The sequence below is a fragment of the Sciurus vulgaris genome (assembly GCF_902686455.1).
Source record: "Sciurus vulgaris genome assembly, chromosome: 4".
NCBI lineage: Eukaryota > Metazoa > Chordata > Mammalia > Rodentia > Sciuridae > Sciurus > Sciurus vulgaris.
The window spans coordinates 74,443,329-74,449,342 of record NC_136464.1 but is presented as its reverse complement, the minus strand read 5'-3'; the positions used below and the strand labels follow the sequence as shown (position 1 = coordinate 74,449,342).

The window sequence follows — 6,014 nt, the reverse complement described above, 5'->3', positions numbered from 1 at the left end:
CAAATCCACAGGATGGGTAATCTCCATGTTGGATCACATCAGATAACTAGTGTATTGCTCTTCTGTCCAACGTTGTAAAGATCATTCTCTACTTCAGTGCTTTAAGAGTATGTTTCCTGCAGATGTCAATGTGTCTGTCCTTTTGGTCTTTGTCCAGCATGACATAGACAGAAAATGACTGAGAGATGTTCACAGGATTCAATGAGTGAATGATTTATGTTTGTCTCTCTTATATAATTGGCCTCCAATGTCTTTTGATTTTACTTTTGGCATCTCCCTTATCCATAACAATGCCTCCATATCCATGGCCACAAAATGACCATAGGTCTTCAGAAGCCATCACTTGGACACTTGAAGGACTTTTCTTTAATTATTATTATTTTCAATTTTTTTTTATTTTTACAGAATGTATTTTGATTCTAGATGCCCTTCAACAGATGAATGGGTAGAGAAACTATGTATATATACACAATGGAATATTATTCAGCCATAAAGAAGAATAATATTATGGCATTTGCAGATAAACAGATGGAATTGAAGAATATCATACTAAGTGAAAAAAGTCAATCCCGGAGCGCGCGGCGGCGCGGATGGGCGTGCGGGCGCGGCTGCGGCGGCCACGCGGCGGGGCCCAGGGAGGCAGGCCGCTGAGCGGGCGCGCGGCCCCGAGGATGAGGGCGCGGGTGCAGCGCTGGCGTGGATGCTCCCCTCTCTTGGCCTTTGGAGACTCTCTTGCTTTTTAATGGCGGCGGCCGCTGCTGGGTGAGCGGCACAGAACTGGACAGTGTTCATCCCTTCAGAAGAGGGCCGCTTTCTCCCGGAGTCATCGCTGCTGGATCAGTGGGGGTGCTTTTCCTTCCTTGCCCCTCCATTCTTGAAGGGAGAAGATGCCACTGCCATTTGGATTGAAATTGAAACGCACCCGGCGCTACACGGTATCCAGCAAGAGCTGCCTGGTTGCTCGGATCCAGCTGCTCAATAACGAGTTTGTGGAGTTCACGTTATCTGTGGAGAGCACTGGCCAGGAGAGCCTGGAAGCTGTGGCCCAGAGGTTGGAGCTGCGGGAGGTCACTTACTTCAGCCTCTGGTACTACAACAAGCAAAATCAGCGCCGATGGGTAGATTTGGAAAAACCTCTGAAGAAGCAGCTGGATAAATATGCGCTGGAACCTACCGTCTATTTTGGAGTGGTGTTTTACGTGCCTTCAGTTTTACAGCTACAGCAGGAGATTACCAGGTATCAGTATTACTTGCAGCTGAAGAAAGATATCTTGGAAGGAAACATTCCTTGTACATTGGAACAAGCAATTCAGCTAGCAGGTTTAGCCGTTCAAGCTGATTTTGATCAGTATGAATCCCAAGACTTTCTTCAGAAATTTGCCTTGTTTCCTGTGGGATGGTTACAAGATGAAAAAGTATTGGAAGAAGCAACCCAAAAAGTGGCCTTACTACATCAAAAATACAGAGGGCTCACAGCTCCCGATGCTGAAATGCTCTACATGCAGGAAGTGGAGAGGATGGATGGCTATGGAGAAGAGAGCTACCCTGCCAAGGACAGCCAAGGGAGTGACAGCCATTGGAGCATGTCTTGAAGGTATCTTTGTGAAACACAAGAATGGAAGGCCTCCTGTGATATTTAGGTGGCAGGATATTGCTAACATGTCCCACAACAAATCCTTTTTTGCATTAGAGCTGGCAAATAAAGAGGAGACCATCCAGTTTCAAACTGAAGACATGGAAACAGCAAAATATGTATGGAGACTGTGTGTCGCACGACACAAATTTTACAGATTAAACCAGTGTAACTTGCAAACTCAGACTATCACAGTGAACCCAATCAGGAGGAGGTCATCTTCAAGGTTATCTCTGCCTAAACCCCAGCCCTATGTGATGCCTCCCCCGCCCCAGCTGCATTATAATGGACATTATACAGAACCATATGCTTCTTCCCAAGATAACCTCTTTGTGCCCAACCAGAATGGATACTATTGTCACTCGCAGACAAGTTTGGATAGAGCTCAGATGGACCTCAATGGTCGAATCCGTAATGGTAGTGTCTACAGCGCACATAGCACCAACTCCTTAAATAACCCCCAGGCATACTTGCAGCCCTCCCCTATGTCCTCCAACCCAAGTATTACTGGAAGCGACGTCATGAGACCCGACTACATCCCCACTCATCGGCACAGTGCCCTGATCCCCCCGTCCTACCGCCCCACCCCAGACTACGAGACTGTGATGAAGCAGCTCAACAGAGGCCTGGTGCATGCCGACAGGCAGAGCCACTCGCTGAGAAACCTCAACATTGGCAATTCCTATGCATACAGCAGGCCAGAAGACCTGGTCTACAGCCAGCCCGAAATTCGGGAGCACGCGCACTTCGCCTCTCCGCAGTCGGCCCACTACCCGTTCAACTTGAACTACAGTTTCCACAGCCAGTCTCCCTACCCCTACCCTGCCGAGAGGCGGCCGGTGGTGGGCGCTGTCAGCGTGCCGGAGCTGACCAACGTGCAGCTGCAGGCGCAGGAGTACCCGGCTCCCAACATCATGAAAACCCTGGTGTACCGCCCGCCCCCGCCCTACCCGTACCCGAGGCCCGCCAACAGCACCCCCGACCTGTCGCGCCACCTCTACATAAGCAGTAGCAACCCGGACCTCATCACCAGGCGCGTCCACCACTCGGTGCAGACGTTCCAGGAGGACAGCTTGCCGGTGGCCCATTCCCTGCAGGAGGTCAGCGAGCCCCTGACGGCCGCCCGGCACGCGCAGCTGCAGAAGAGGAACAGCATCGAGATCGCGGGGCTCACGCACGGCCTCGAAGGCCTGCGGCTCAAGGAGCGGACCCTGTCGGCCTCGGCGGCCGACGTGGCGCCGCGCCCGCAGGCCCAGGCCGGCGTCCTCGCCGAGCGGACCAAGCCCGAGGAGCCCGACGAGCAGGAAGGCGTGAGCTATGGCCACAAGAAGTCTCTCTCGGACGCCACCATGCTGATACACAGCAGCGAGGAGGAGGAGCCCGAGGAGGACGGCGCGCGGGCCCTCCCGGCGCGGCGCGAGCCCGGGCAGCCCGCCGCCTTTGCCCACGAGCCGCCGCCCGGCTGCCCCTGCGCGCCTGGCGCCCCGCTGCCCGGACCCCTGCACATCTTCGAGCCCAAGCCCCACGGGGCAGAGGCAGAGCAGAGGGCGAGGGAAGGCGGCCCGGTCCACGCGACCGCGGAAGCCCGGCGGCCCCGACGGGACGGGCTGCTGACGCCCTCCATGTCCGAGTCCGACCTGACCACGTCGGGGCGCTACCGCGCCAGGAGGGACTCTCTGAAGAAGAGGCCGGTGTCGAATCTGCTCTCTGGGAAGAAGACGCGGTGCAAGGGCTCCCGCCCCTGGGGGGAATGAAAAAGACTCGAGTAGATGCAAAAAAATTGGTCCCCTTAAATTGGCTGCCCTCAATGGACTCTCCTTGTCTCGACTGCCTCTGCCTGATGAAGGAAAGGAAGTATCCACCAGAGCGACAAATGATGAAAGGTGTAAAATTCTGGAACAGCGGTTAGAACAGGGAATGGTATTCACAGAATATGAAAGAATTCTTAAAAAGCGGCTAGTTGATGGAGAGTGCTCAATAGCCCGACTCCCTGAAAATGCAGAAAGAAATCGATTCCAGGATGTCCTTCCCTATGACGATGCAAGAGTGGAGCTTGTCCCAACCAAGGAGAACAACACTGGTTACATCAATGCATCACATATCAAGGTCTCTGTCAGTGGAATTGAATGGGATTATATTGCCACACAGGGACCGTTACAGAATACCTGTCAGGATTTTTGGCAGATGGTATGGGAACAGGGAATTGCAATTATAGCAATGGTGACAGCAGAAGAAGGTGGAAGGGAGAAGAGCTTTAGATATTGGCCACGACTTGGTTCCAGGCACAACACTGTCACCTATGGAAGGTTTAAGATCACAACCCGGTTCCGCACAGACTCTGGCTGCTATGCCACCACAGGCTTGAAGATGAAGCACCTTCTCACGGGGCAGGAGAGGACAGTTTGGCATCTCCAGTACACAGACTGGCCTGAGCATGGCTGTCCTGAAGACCTCAAGGGATTTTTATCATACCTTGAAGAGATCCAGTCTGTTCGACGTCATACAAACAGTACAAGTGAACCAAAAAGCCCCAACCCTCCACTGCTGGTCCACTGCAGTGCTGGCGTAGGAAGAACTGGTGTTGTCATTCTGTCAGAGATCATGATTGCTTGTCTGGAACACAATGAGGTGCTGGACATCCCGAGAGTGCTGGACATGCTGAGGCAACAGCGGATGATGCTGGTGCAGACCCTCTGCCAGTACACCTTTGTGTACCGAGTTCTCATTCAGTTCCTGAAAAGCTCCAGGCTCATCTAAGCTCCCTGACCTTCTTATGGGGACCCATCATGTGAAGCGTTTACAGCTAAAACAAAGTGCGTGCCTAACTCGTACTTTCTCCTGGACACCCACCTGCACCGAGATCCATCACAGCACGCGGTGCAGTGTGAATAGTGGCATGCGGAAGGAAAACCACAGAGCACGAGGTCGCCGCGGGGGCTTGGGACCTGGGGAAGGTGCGGAAGAACGAGGACTGGGTGTGAGGCTGTTGCCCAGCCCTGGTCTGTCCAGTTTGCAGTACTTGCACACATTTTGGAGATTGTATTTTTTAGACAATTCTCTATTTTACTGAAGCTATGCTGGGCAATTCTGGCAATCATTAAGATGCATAGATTTCTATCTTGTAGATTTCTATCTTAAACTAGTTTTTGATAATGGAATTTTATGTAATGACTGAAATATTTAGGGGTTTTCTTAGCAAGAAACTGAACTTTCTGTGGGGATGATCCACAGACTTGAGTGGTTCTTGTATAACTTTGTATTTAAACCATGTTACTACCTTTGTTATTTAAAACAACAACAAAACCTTGGGTCTTAATGGGTTAGTCACTAAGCCCAAAACTCAAAGGAAAATCTAAAAGTGTTATTTTGAAACATAGAAAGCATTTTTATATTCAAAAGGTTTTTTTATCATAAAAGTTCTATATATTTGTACCTTCTATATTTTCCAAATGAGCTCAACTCATGAAGACACTGCAGTGAGTCAGTTAATATAAAGGAGAGTTGGGAATGAAGGCATATTATTTTGAATGTAAGAAATCAGATTATTTTTTCAGTATTATTCGTAAACCTAAATGAGTTTGATTTTATTGGTTAAAAATGAAGTGAAAAACAATTGCATTGGATGGTTTTAAGCACTTTTTTTGTTAAAGATAAAATCTGTTCTAATATATGTGTGGTTTATATTTGAAACATAACAATGGGTGTTGTTTCAAAAGTGTTTCTAAGAGAAGGGTTAAGAGTATGTAGACTGACCTGGACAAGAGTAGTGGCATGTGATGGTACAAAATGCAGTATTATCTATACTCAGACCAAGATGCCAGGGTTTAGCGTAGGAACTGGTGAGGGTGAACACCCATCCCGTCCTGTCCCCAGTGTCTGTTGCTGTCAATGACTTACTGTTTCCTTGGAGTTCTTCCACCTAAACCTATATTTTTTTCCCCACAAATAATTCAGATTTATATTTCATTAAAAAGGCTTCAAGAGGCTTTTTTTGGTTCAAAGTGGGGATTATTAATAATAGTTTTACCTTTTATATTAAAAAAATTGAAAAAAAAAAAAGTCAATCCCAAAAACTCAAAGGTTGGATGTTTTTCCTGATAAGTGGATGACTTTTTTAATCTCATTTTCATCTCTCTAATCCATTTTGTCTCTAGTATGTTTTATTATTTAATAAAGTACTTCCTCAATGGAACCTCTCAATTTGTCATTCCTTTGCCCAAATACCTTCCCTGACCCTAATTCTTTACCAGACAAGATGCCTTTGCTATCATTAGCATGTTATCCAAGGATTCCTGTGATTTGTTCTCATGCAATAATATCCTACATAAATCAGAAACTATTACTAATTTCTTACTTCCTTGCCTTGTTTTTTTCTCTTTTG

At 48.4% G+C, this 6,014-nt stretch overlaps 1 pseudogene across 1 annotated transcript; it reads left to right on the top strand.

Moving 5' to 3' along the window:
* The first annotated feature begins 668 nt into the window (after positions 1 to 668).
* On the top strand, positions 669 to 5,599 carry LOC306659801 (tyrosine-protein phosphatase non-receptor type 21-like; annotated as a pseudogene). The gene has a single exon. The product of its transcript is annotated as a tyrosine-protein phosphatase non-receptor type 21-like (transcript).
* The last annotated feature ends 415 nt before the right edge of the window (positions 5,600 to 6,014 follow it).